This window comes from Physcomitrium patens, chromosome 11 (genome assembly GCF_059467195.1).
Source record: "Physcomitrium patens ecotype Gransden chromosome 11, ASM5946719v1, whole genome shotgun sequence".
Lineage (NCBI taxonomy): Eukaryota > Viridiplantae > Streptophyta > Bryopsida > Funariales > Funariaceae > Physcomitrium > Physcomitrium patens.
This window is the reverse complement of record NC_143420.1, coordinates 4,549,483-4,563,820: the sequence shown is the minus strand read 5'-3', so window position 1 is coordinate 4,563,820 and position 14,338 is coordinate 4,549,483.

Sequence of the window (14,338 nt, the reverse complement as noted above, 5' to 3'; positions counted from 1 at the left end):
CATGAATTGTATCAAATTAGCAAATAATCCAGTTATGCATGCAAGAACGAAACATATTGAATTACAATATCACTATATAAGGGAGAAGATACAAGATAGAAGTATAGAAGTGAACTTTATTCCTAGTGAACATCAGCAAGCAGACATCTTGACAAAACCTCTTAACTGGTTCTATCATCAACAAAATTGAGAAATGGGAAGATTACTACAAATTCCACACAAAAAGAAGCTTAAATGTTGTTTTATAGATAGCAATGAAGACACTAAATTTAAGAAAAAGCCTGAGGTGAAGGAGTTTTGAGATAGGACTATCCTTCAAACAAAGTTTTGAAACTTCTAAACTTAGCATGAAAGAAATGTTTCACCTCAGCTTCACATACTGACCGAGACATATATATTCTTGGATGTCGGCCTTGTCTAACTGCGCAAAATTTCAATGGTTTTAAAATACTTCAAGCAGCTATGGCTTCCATTAGTATTGGAGTGCACAAAAATCCAATGTAGCTCAAAGTCGAAGCTGGACGCGAGTCGTCTTTTCCGGTATCCGGGTTCTCGGTGTGAGTGCCATATGACTTGATTCAATCAGGTGCTTCGTCTTTCCAGGGGAGTGAATGATTTCCCGATCATCTAGGAGATCTAAAATTGATCGCCATGCACGATTTGTTGTCTGATTCATGGACTTTGCCTCCGGATGGTCGACGACGCCATGTGAACCATGTTAAAAATTTCTAACAGATCACTTTCTCTTCCATTTCAGTCAAAAAATATATATACCTCTCCCTTTTACACACGCAGTAATTTTTATATACTCTTGAGTTGAACCTGTAAGGTATCTTAGAATATGTTGCAATGTGAATGCAAGTGCAACAGGAATCGAGACTGGAGATCAGAGAAACGGCCACTGGAGAGTCGGTCGAACACACTCAAACAGACTCACATACGGAGCGGAAGGGGGATGTGATCTATACATGACACCACGATCGTGCAGTTGATCATAGACCCCCCGTCAGTGGGTTCCATAATCGCTACATTCCCTGGCGACCTGGCGACCAATGACACCATCGGTACCGCCCTTTCGTCCACGGTTGTCCTATCGGCTGAACCAGAACCGATGAACGGTTCATTATTGCCCCGAGCGGACAGACCCACAGAGATCGGTACCGATTCAGACCGGATCCCGGTCCTGCATCGATTCTGCTTCAGTGGTATCACAGCATGCTAGGCGATCTGATGGTAGATCGATCGCGGATCTGGAGCGGAGACGTGGTTTCGGGACCACCCTGAAGGCATTGCTGCTAAGGTCATGGAGGCTCCGTGGACAGTCATCGCCGTAGATTCATCGCCGCAGGGAGCTGCTCCGCATCGCGTCCAGAAACAACTGCGATGTTTCTGAAGCAAATGTAAAGCTGTTTCTCCGCAACAAAGGAATCGGTGCCATTCTTGCCGATGAGGCATATGTGAGTCCGTGTCCACATATCTTTGCATATGTTTCCAATTTCCAATGTTCACGTTTCTTTCACTTCAACGAGAAAAACAAGGCTCTTCAACAATAACTTAAAAACTATTAAACATACACTTGTGCGGTCATTGTGTTTTTTTTCATGTTTTTTTTATGATTTTCTTTTTTCAAAGCCACTAACTTGTTTAAGAAATCGTTTTTTTCAAACATATACTCACAAGTTGAATGCCACTATGTCTATCCATTATAGCAACATCAACTACAAACTACAAAACTTGTATAGCTATAATTGTATTGAATATGAAAAAAAAATTGTTATAATTTTTATTTAGAAGTAGAATATTTCTAAATTTAGTTGTGTTGATGTATTCAAGTTGAGAAGTAAAGAAAGTGTAGAGAATGCTATTGAATTTGGATTATTGAATAGACTCCTATAAATATAAAAATAAACTAGTATCCAACTCTACTTAAATTAGGTTTATATTATAGAAGGAATACTTTGGAATTAGAGCCATCTCTTCAAAATATAATAACCATTAATCTTTCAATTGACAAGTTCAAAGGATCTATTCTACCACATAGACATTTTGTCCACATCCAAAGCTTTATTTTTATGTAATTTAAAAAAACTAATTTACACAACTCTTGGAAAATAATGGTAAGTTGTTTGACATGCATAGAAATAAGACATTCAATTATTTTAGAAAAGAAACAATATTTTTGTTGAAAGTACAAAATGCATATAAAACACATGTTTTGGAATGTAAATAGATCACATGCATATGCATCTCTACCATTCTTGTTTTTTTATGATTTTATTTATTTACTAAATAACATGCATCTAATGACTTTGGTATAAAAAACTCCACGTTGCAAAATCTTTTACACAAATATCTAAAGAAGATATATTAATTAATTAAGTATAAATCATAAATTTAAATATGTGTACATATAAATATATATATATATATATATATAGACCAATGAAAGTACATTAAATTAAAATTTTAAAAATAGTAATAATAATAATAAGAAAAATAAATATTTTATATTAATAATTTTTTAATAATCATAAAAATAATATTTTTATATAAAATCTATAATAGATATAGAAGTTTAATATTAAATCTAATTATTATGTATTTACTTCATAAATTAATTTTGTGGTTTATGGATTAAAAATATTTTTTTAAAAAAAATCTTCTCAAATCAAATATAAAATAGTAAAATTATTTTTCTTTTAATAATTAGAAATTTATAATTTATATATAATATTTATATTAAACTTTATATATAAATCATAAACTTCTAATGTATAAACTTTATATTAATGGCCATTTCTTACCTACACTTTTAATAGAATTTTAAGAAGTCATACCTTTATTTATTATCTTTAAATTATTAAATATCACAAAACAGAATTCAATGTGCTCAAAAATATTTTAAAAAATACATAATTAAAAAAAATTAGTATTAGCTTTATAAACAACCAAGATATAGAACTTATCATAAAATTCTTCTAAATAAAAAACAAAGGATATAAGGATGGTACATATATATATATATATATATATATATTGTAACAAGTAAAAAAAAATTGAATACCATAAAGTCTTACAACATATCTAATAAATACATGATTTTATTTAAGCATCTCAAAATACCACTAAAAATTCAAAATATTGAAGTATAAAATGAACATAGAAAATAGAGTATGAAGTATAAATCAACTATTAATAGCTTATAAATTTGTAAGTGTATTTTAAATAAAAAAATCAGGAGGGAAATTTTATATTTAATATATATATATATATATATATATATATATATATAAAATATGCTTCAATAATATTTTTCACTAATCAAATGACTATGGATATACTTAAAAGGTAAAAATATTATTATATAAAAAAATAAAAACCACGATAATTTCTTATAAGAATTAAATCAAAATGTAGCTTATATTTTAAAACATCAAACCCATGTAGCTTAGAAGTATATATATATATATATATATATATATATATATAACTAATAAAATATAATTTTGAATGTAAAAATAATTAAATAAAAATATGTGTTTGTGTTATAAATTTTAATTGTGGTATGTTTTAACTTATTTTATTCCCCTATTTAAAATTTTGAAGTCACCATTGCTAAAAAAATTCTTGACATTTAATTCATTGCAAAATCTATGATCCACAAAATATATATATATATATATATATATATATATATATATATTATAAATTACAAATATAATGAAAATTCATATAAACTTGAAGAATCAAAAAACATTAAGAATTGTTTATTTTTTAATAAATCCGTTCTACAAAAAACTATGTTATTATTTGTTTTGAGTGAGAATAAGAGAATATATTTACATTTATATATTTAATTTAATATATTTTTTATAAATAAGAAAATTATAACAAAATCGATGCATTTAAGATGTGTTTAAAAAAAACTGCTATTAAAAAAAATTATAATTTTTTTATAATAAACTTAGATTAATTTTTTACTTTAAAAATATAAAATTATTTTAATTTAAATTTTAAAAAAAAACTAAGTACAGCCTATTAAATTATTGTTAATGCATTATAATTGGGTTCTAGAGTTTTAACAATTTTATTATTTAACATACAATTTTTAAATCTTTAAGTATTTTATATTGAAAATCATTCATTTTCTTTAAAAGAATACAAAATGAGCAATCAATTGTTTTTATTCTATTATAATAATGTAAGAATGATTGTTCTACTATTAACTTGTATTGGAAGAATTTCCATAATGGTTATTTACTATGTTTAATTCTTAGAACACACATTTGTTTCCAAATGTTGTAGGAGAGTATAAAAATTATTGCAATGCCACACAACTATTGCATTGAATTTAAAATTTTATATTTAAAATTTTATATTAATATTTGTCTTTTTTTTTTTTTTTTTTTTTTTTTGGTTGGTCAGATTTTTTACAAGTCAAATGGAATTAAATGAAAACAAGAGTGATTTTGATGAAGATGCTTCACAACTTTATAAAAAATATTGGCAGTACAGGAACGTTTATTTTCCTTTGTATTTTTTTTCATCCTATTGTTCCAATAAAATCATGAGACTTTGAAATGTATGATGGTAAAAATGGATAATCAAATTGTTTTTTATAAATTAACTTATGATTTTAAAACACTAAACTAAACAATCCAAAAAAGCGAGTTTCATTTTAAATGGTTGAATTTCAAATTCATATTCATACTTTTTCAGAAAACATTGCTTATATTAAGCTACTTCAAAAATCCAACTTATTTTAAAATACAATGTAACTGTTTACTAAAATAGAATTGATCCGTATACATATAGAAGTTAAAAGAAAAAAAGAAAAAAAAAAACTCTTGATCTAAATCATAAATAAAATAAAAAAAGATTTGTGGGAATTCATCTAACTATAACTATTGTAAATCATTATCAACATTAAAATTTTAAAAATGAGATAAGGCCAAAAAAAAAACATTCTCCAATGCAAATACGTAGGAATGTACTAGAATAACTTCATATTCACTAATTTTAGTAAATAAAAATCATTGTTTGAAAAGTTCCCAAAAGTTGCCAAAAAGTCAAAAGTCGAAGCAGCTTCTAGAAACTGAAAAGAATGCCGCAACCATGTTTTCCATATACGAATACGTACAAATACATGTGAGTAGGGCCTTTCACCAAGTTCAAGTGGGGGATTCTACAGAAAAAGAAGTCCGCAGTTTCCATATGCCTTCCTCGCGGCGTATGTGTCGGTGTTTTCGTATCGTACATTGAAATTTATACACGTATGTATTTTTAATACGGAGGAGAATGTGGACATGTCAATGAAAAGAGGGGCATGACGCCTCCTTAGTCAATGTGATATGGATATTCACACTTTTTTTTTAAAAAGTATTAAAATTAAATAGAAAAAAGAAAAAGAAAAATCTTTTTGACCATAATGCTATTTTCATACAAACGTCGTTTAAAATTAATTTATTATTATTATTATTATTATTATTATTGATGCTATTATTGTAATGTGTGTAACTCATTACTTTACTGGAATTACTACAAAATCATATTAGAATGTAATGAAAGGACTTCTATGTGGCAAAGATATATATATATATAGATATATATGGGTGTGTGTGGATGCACAATATATTCTGTAATGTTTATTTTGATAATGGGTTTAGAAATCATCTAGTTTGTTATAGAATGAAATGATATCACTTACCATATTTCATGCAGATATTGTCACAACACCCTCCACAAACTTTGACATTCAGCAAGGTGGTAATAAATTTATATATAAAAAATATAAAATATTGAAGAAAAATCCTCAAAAAGGATTGAGTGTTGCGCTCCATGCTGCACAAAATCCAGACCAAGAACCAGTCAACTTAACTGAACTTGACAATGCAAAAGATCATTGCAAGATCTTCTTATATGGGTACACATTAGTGCAGTTTAGAGTATGATTTTTCTTTCTTTGTTGTGAGGAAGATCATTTTATGTGGATTTGAGGGTGCAAAAATTATGTATAGGTTTCATCACAAATATTCCATGATCCTCAAAATTTTTTTTTTTAGGGTAGTTGCATGGAAAATTGAGTATTAAATTTAGTTGATTTAGGAATTGCACTAAATGCCTTCTCAATTAGATAGATGCTTATATATATATATATATATATATATTCTTAGCTAATCTAATATGCATATCTTTTTTTGCTGTAAAGTTCAACAAGTACAACAAATTTAACTCTTCAAAATGTGAAGAAAATGGGACCCTAATTTTAACTAGATATGTATACTTTTGGCTAAATGTTCTAGAAGTTTTAAGGTTTAGAAAAGAACAATCAAATTGTTTAAATATATGGCAAAAATCCTTATATGGAAAAGGTCAATTTTATTTCTACTTGGTAGCAAAGCAAGAAGAAAATAAGAAACATATATGTTACGTTAACTAAATAAAAATGGCTAAAGAAATACCATTTGGTGTGTATTCAATCTCAACAAAAAAAAACAAAATCTAGTAAAACACTTCTCTAAATTAAACATTATGGGTCCTCACTGTAGGCACATGTTTCAAGACCATATGGCAACAATGCAACGCTTAAATTCTTAATAAAGGAAAATTATAAATGGACATCAAAGTACAATTAATTACATTAAATTTTCTTATAAATCATTGCAAAGCTAGTTGGCATACAACTCTACAGAGGACACAAAAGTACTCCCTCAAGTCTACAAAGTCATTTGACGAATTCGACAACAGTATGGATTAGCATTACCAACTGCAACAAAATTCTGCCTTTCAAAGGTTTGCATCTCTCACATTACTCCAAGTTCTTGAAAATTTTCAAAATCCAAACAAGTAAGATGTGTTTTTTTTCAGAGGCAGAACAGCGAAGGAGTCTACCTCCCTATCTACGTTCCACAACAAAATGCAAAACAAAATACAAAAACAAATACAGAAAAAAACACTCTGAAGAAACAGGCAAGAGCAAGTGAAGGCAGTTGAGAGATCCGGGTGGTCTCGGAATTGTCGAGCTCAGGTGGTCGCCGAAGACTTTGCAGGTGAGCTGCTCCTACTGCAGGGGCCTGGCAACATTCCACATTCACTGTCACGGACACAGCCCATCGCTACTCTTCTTTCCTTGTCCATCAAAGCCATAGCATAGCATAGCATAGCACAGCATAGCCTGGCACAGCCTATCACAACCTAGCACAGCGCAGTGAATGCAATTAAACTGCACACAAGTAAAGCAGCAGCAGGGTGGATATCTGCGTGGACCCAATGCGTCACCACTTGTGCATCACCCTTATCAGTCAGTTTTTTACAGGTCTAGACTCTGCTGCTGTGGGTGAGGCTGCTTCGCGCGTGGCCTCGTTCCGTCGTCACGCCTGCTTCTTTGTTTTTGTTTTTGTTTTGGTGAGTGCCGCGATTTACTCGCGCGCGGCAGTTTCACTCCTCTTCTATCTTTCCTGGTGTTTTTCCTGTGACTATATCCAGTGGATGAATCTTTAGGTCCGAGGTTTTCTTTTTTCGGTTTGCTGCGGCGAATGTGCTGACGGTGTCAATGACGTTGACGCATGCTGTAACTGAACGGTGTATAACCGTAGGATGCGAGAATCGATCGTACCGTTTCGTCTGACGAAGGACTGATTAAAGAGGCTGACTGTAGACTCATTGGTAGCCTGGTCTCCGGTACTCGGAGTTAGCGTCCAAGGACGGAGACCAAGTGTCACATTCCTAGTGGAGTGCTATAGCATGAAGGTTGTATTGGATGGACTAAATTCCACGATAATTCCATTTAGGTTAGGTTTCACTATAAAGTTAACTCCTGGTGGGGTCTCATCGAATATCATCGATCGGGCTGCTGGAGTCCCGACGATCGCTCGGCTCATTCCGCTTTTCTTAGATCTTGCTTGGCAGATCTACAATGAGAAGTATTTTGGTTGTCGGTGTGCTAGGAAAGGCTGCCGATTCGCCCAGTGTTCCTCATGGCCTCTGGGATGTCCCCACTTGCCAGCCTTGCATGTGCAGTGCAGCCCTTTTGATACTTGGGGCCTACAGTGGCAGTCGGTATTCCTTGACGGCAAAAGACAACCTGGAGGTCCGAGCATGGAAGCTGGTCTTAAGAAAGGCCCTGTCCCAAATTCCAAGGTTCGCACCCAACGTTTGCTGAGTAACCAAAGCTCTCGCCTGGGTTGATTGAATCAGAGCTTGAGGCTGATATATGCCACGATCGTAGTCTGTTCCAGCCGAGGTTATCTTTCTGGTTGAGCGGACGAAAGGAAGTTAGGTGGGCGCCGGCGCTTCGAGTTACTTGCGTTTCTGAGAAGCAATTCCACACATGTTCGAGAGTGTTGGTATAAGAGAGTCAATGGTTGAAGGTTTGGTTCACGTCTCGGAGGAAGCGTTGTCAAGATTGTGTAGTGTTCCCCCCGTGCTACTTCGGTTTGTAAGGAGAGTTTGAGAGGGCACTGCCAAGGGTTAAAGACAAAAGCAAAATGCCCGAGATGGTGGCTTCCTGTTCTTCTCAAAGATTTTCGGCTCTTCTGGCGTTTCAAAGAGATATCGATTCGACTTGTCCCACCCACATGGGGAAGACGTCGAATGCTAGAAGAGACGAGTTCAGTTTCCTTGAAAGGAAAGCTCCGGGCTACAACCAAGTGCACCATGGCGACCCCTGGCAGCAAAATTGGTCCGATACTTTTTCACAGTTTCTCCCACAGTCCTTGAGAGGGAGGTCAGAATCTCTCTCCCCATCCCGGGCGGAGGAGACTACGGCCTCGGCTTCTTGCGGCACCCTCACCCTATCCCGGGGCAGATTTTCTCCAAAAAGCTTTATCCGGAATGCGCTAAAGCGAGCATTCGCGACGGACGATTTCGCCCCGAAGGTGAAAAAAGCCAAATTTGAAGAACAATACTCTACTGCGGTACCGATGGAGTGCTGTTAGAATTTTTCCTGAGCTTTTATTTGATAAGCGAGACTATTTGTTTGATTAGCGTGTGCATGGAGCATACCTTACGTAGGATTTAGAACCAGGCAAAACTGTGCGATATATCTGTGCGATAACTGCCAGCAATCGACAAGTAGAGCAAGAGCAATCAATACGTAGTAGAAGCGTAATCAATTTGATGTGCTTGTGCTGAGAAGCCAGGAATTTATCCAAAACTTACTCGCGGCTACCGTTTGATCATATTAGACTTTAAAGCGTTTGCAAAGTATAAGCTTGAAACTACATCTTCTTCTCCTTGTCCCAAACCTCTTTCATCAATTGTGTGGCCTTAAACAGCAGTTTCCTTCACATACAAACAACTTACCATCAGTTGCCAAAACATACGTTATAAACACCATGGATGAACTGCAACTTTGGTTGCCTTGCGGCATTCTGCAGCGCACTCTGGTCATGCATGTGGCTTTGGCTGGTGAACTGCTGTCTAACATTGAGACATTCAACTAGAGACCTCCCCAATTCTTGGCCTACCCAACGGCTTTGAGAAGAGGTTTAATCTATCCTCTCACGAAATTATTCTCAGAACACCGTAGAATCACGCAAATTTGTGAGATATATTTGCCATCACGATGAATGTTTCATTGAAGCTCTAGAGTATGTGCGCACAAGAGTGTGTGTGGCATTCTTTCTTTTGAGAAAGAAATCACTTTGAGGAAGTGTTGCCTCTCTGATGGACACCGAAATGGATGTGTAGATATACAACAATCACGAGGATTTCGAAGAGTATTACTTGAAAGTTAGAACTTTGGCTTGGCATGGAGTAGAAGATGCTCATGTCAAAAAGAGAAAGAAATAAAAAATGAGATAAGCCAAGAACATGGCACAAGCAATCACTTCCCTTCCAAGGAAAAGAATGTGTTGCTAAGGAAACAAACCAAGTTATAAGGAGGTATGTTGAAAGGGAGATATATCACAATGTGTTGTTATTTTTGTTGTGGTTTTTTTTTTTAAGAATAGACTTTGGATTATTAATTTGCAAAACAAATGTTTTGAAAGGTTGAATTGTATGATATTGGAAGTCATAGTGTATATTAAAAATAGTTCACATGACTTGATACAAGTCTTATGAATTCATAGTTATAACATTTGTGTTTGTGTTTTATATGATACATAATTCACTAATTCTCTTCACAAGTCTTTTAAATCATTTTAAAGATTTTGAGATTTTATTTTGTAATAAATAATAATAATTCAATATTTTTTTAAATTAAAAATTAAGAAATGATTTTGGAACATTTTGGATCCAAAAAAATATTTGAGATGTAAAATGATGCAATAATTTTTTTAATTATATATATATATATATATATATATATATAAGAATAAAAAACAATTATTTTGAAGAAGCAAAAAAAATAACAATTATTTGGTTTGTTTTTTTCTTAAAATAATTTATTCTAATACATAGGCATTACTAAAAAAATTGCAATAGTATTATGTAATATATCTGATAGAGACGATTAAATTCAAGAAATAAATGAAATAAAAAAATTAAAGTCTAAAAAAAAAATATTTATAAAAATCAAAATTTTATAACACTACAGATTTAAGCACTAATACATGAAATAATGATTATTTATTTTATTTGAAAAATATAACATAGTTATTAGGCCAATAAAGATGCTTAATTTTTTTAAGATACTTAATTAAATCAATCCAAATAAGTTTTTAAATTCCTTCAAATAAAGTACCACTATAAAAATTAATTTTTCTTTTTAATTTTTTTGAAGTAAGATGTAAGAATTATTCATTATTAAGGTGTCTAAATATGTTCTTTAAAAAGTTCAAAATATTATTAATTATTGATATATACTACCAAAATAGATAGATGTATCATTTATATCTCATATAATTTTTAATAAATTTAATATTGTTACTAAGTAAGTAATATGTAAAATTCAAATCTCAACTACCAAATACCAATGTTAAAAAATATAATATTATTTATAGTTTCAATAAATATAGAAAAATATCATTAAATAAGTATTAAATATCAATAAAATTTGATTTATAGACTTAAACATATTAGTTAATAGATCATATTTATTGTTAAGAACCATATATAAGGATTCAAAACCAAGGAATAGAATTAATCTCGATATTAGAACAATAATTGGATACAAGACAAGAAGGTCTTGACTAGATCACAAGAAGTGAGTTATCTAGGCTAAGGATCCCCTCAGTCTTGACTCCTATATATATTAGGTCCTAGGAAGCTTCTTGAGAAGTTTTTATGAGGCTTGAGAATAAAGTAAGCCTAATATCCTTCTTAGGCAACTTCCTAAATCATCTAAAGCCTCCTAGAACCTTCTAGGACCTCCTATGTTTTTTTAGAACTTTCTTAAAATCTACTAGAACCTTGTAGAACCTTTTAGAATCTCTTAGAACCTTCAAGAGCCTTCTTAAAACCTATTGGTACCTTCTAAAACCTTTTAGAATCTTCTAGAATCTTTTGGAACCTTCTTCAGTTATATGTTCGTGACATTACTTCCTCTTTTAGCTTCGAGGTCTCCAAGAAGCAATGTTGCAGTAAGTTAGTATATACGCAAGAAGTTGAAGATCTGTCGCATGGTATTTGATATATATTCCAATTATTTTTTACAAGGTAAATGGTTTATAAGCCCTTGTAGCCATCAATAGTGCCCCAAGCTTTTTACTTGTGACCAAACATGAACTTTAGTATCTTCATTATGGAATTTTCCTGCAAACACTCTTTCAAGATGTCATTTATAGATAAGTTCTACCTCAAATACAAGTAATGGTGACCTATTACTAGGTATCCTTTGATGTCTTTGTTGTTCATGTAGTTCTTCATTTTAGGGTCATCTCTGCAAGCTATTTGGTTGAGATGGTATGACTGACAAGGCATCTATCTCTTGACTATCCATATCATATAAAGTAGGCAAGACCAAAAGAATATAAACAAATTATAGACATGAACTCAAACTACTAACTTATACTGTTCTAAACATTTGACAACAACTGCCTCTTTAGAGGTTCCTTCCTCTCCTTCTTTATGAGGCTAAGAACTAAGAATCTTCATAGTGAAGCCATCTTATCAAGCTACCATTCTTCATCTTGCCATTTCTTCACCAATAATTGATTTCTTGCAAGATATATAATGTGCCATCTTGGTCAATCGATCAAGAACTATAAAAATAGTGTTAAATAAGTTTGATGGTGGGAGATTTGTAATGAAATCTATAGAGATAGATGACCATGGTTGTCTTAAAATAGGAAGGAATTGAAGAAGTCCATATAGCCAATGTCGAGGATTCTTTGTCCTTGAACAACTATCACATGATAGTACAAATTCCTTAACGTCCTTCTACATTTTAGGCCACCAAAAGTCTGTAGGTAAAAGTTCCAAGGTCTTATTGAATCCAAAATGTATGATTGTAAAGAAGTCATGGCGTGTTTGAAGAATGCACAGGTGAGTTGGTCCTTTAGGAATGAACAAACATTCTTCAAAGAACAAGATGTTGTCTTCATATTTGAATTAAAAAGACTCTCAAGGAAGGTTGTTGGCAAGATGCTTGATTTTAAGAATAAGAGGATTTATGTTTGAAGCTTTACAAATCTGATCAAAAAATGATAAATCCACAAGCATGGATACATTGGTTATTCAAAGATGAAATTGCTCAGGTTTTAATAAGGTTGTCCGTTGTTGGTCATATTTTGCCTCGCCTTCTTTTGGTTCAAGGTAGGAACGTCTTGATAATGCATTTGATAACTCTTGTTGGCTCTCAGATTGATATGTGATGCAAAAGTCAAATTGTGATAAAGATATACTCTGACGTGTTTGGCGACATTTCAAAACTTAGGTTGGCATGAAGTATTCAAGATTCTTGTGATCTGTATATATAGTCAAATGATGAAAGGTGCCTTCAAGAAAGTGGTGCCATTCTGTCACGGCCATAATCATGTAAGCTAATAATTACATATAGAAATAAATAGAAGTAAGTAAAAGTAGATAAAAGTAAGTTAATTCTATAATATTTAATATAGAAGCTTCCTAGAAACTTCCTAGACATTGTTTTGACTTCATAGGTGTCTTTAATTGACTTTTTGGATTAGAAACGTGGTCAACAAGTTGGCCATGTGCCACACATGTTATTAACTTGAAGATCAAGCTAACTATGTGGCCCACACGTAGAAAAACTTGCCTTGTAAGTCAAGGCATGTGTCCTACAAAGTCAACACATATTGGAGGTCCTATAGAACGTCACCACGTAGCCTCTAGTTCGATAGTATATATAGAGACAAGAGTGAAGGCTTCTTCACTCTTGTCAACTCCTTTCTTGCTTCTAGTCCAGGTTCAAGAGTCTTTAGTTTCTTGTCTTGTGGCAATAGCCATTCCAGTTTCCTTTTAATATACCTACTTGTTTATATTTTGACTTATTATATCGAGATAGCCTTTTGGTGTATATTTTTCCTCATCGAGTCTTTGTCCTTGACAGATTGACAAGAGTACACTTACAAAATCATAGCTTTATTTTTTCTTGAGTAAGAGTGGATTACCCCTTTCTCTTGACAAGACATAAGCGTATTAGAAGTTTGCGGATTACCCACTTCTAAACTGATATTGTTCTTAGTATCTTCTTTGTTATCAAGTCTTTTTTTTCTTTTGTCTTGAGCAATATCAAACAAATTTTTCTTCTTAGTGTCATTATGGCAGAGCTTGTTGAAATGAAGAGTGCAATGGCACAAATGCAAGAGCAAATGAGGGAGTTAATGCTTGCGATGCATCAACTCAATTCACCAACACATGAAAGAACAAGAATAGCAGAAAGTGGAGATATAGAGATGATCGGAGCTGCTTCAACATCTACAACAAATCACGTTCCTTCTCCAATTGTACAACACCCTATAAGCACTAGAGAACCAAGAATTGCCTTACCTGAGAAATTTGATGGTACGAGATCAAAGTTTCGAGGGTTCATCAATCAAGTACAATTGGCAATTGAACTCCAACCGCAAAGCTATCCAACTCCAGGATCACAAGTCAGGTTTATTAGCACTCTACTTTCTGGTTCTGCATTATCGTGGTTTTCGTCTTTTCTTGAACAACGAAATCTAATATTGGACAATTTGGAAGCTTTTTTGGCGGAGTTTCGATCTATGTATGGTGAACACGATGCAACTCGTGTTGCAACAAATAAGATCCGAATTTTGCTACAAGGAAATTGCTCAGTAACAGTATATGCTTCACAATTTCGACAACTTGCAATTGACATCAAGTGGGATGATGCTGCACTCATCAGTCAATTTCTTTATGGATTGCAATACGAAGTAAAGAAATTGATGCTCAACTTACCTGATCCTCAAACTTTGAGTCAAGC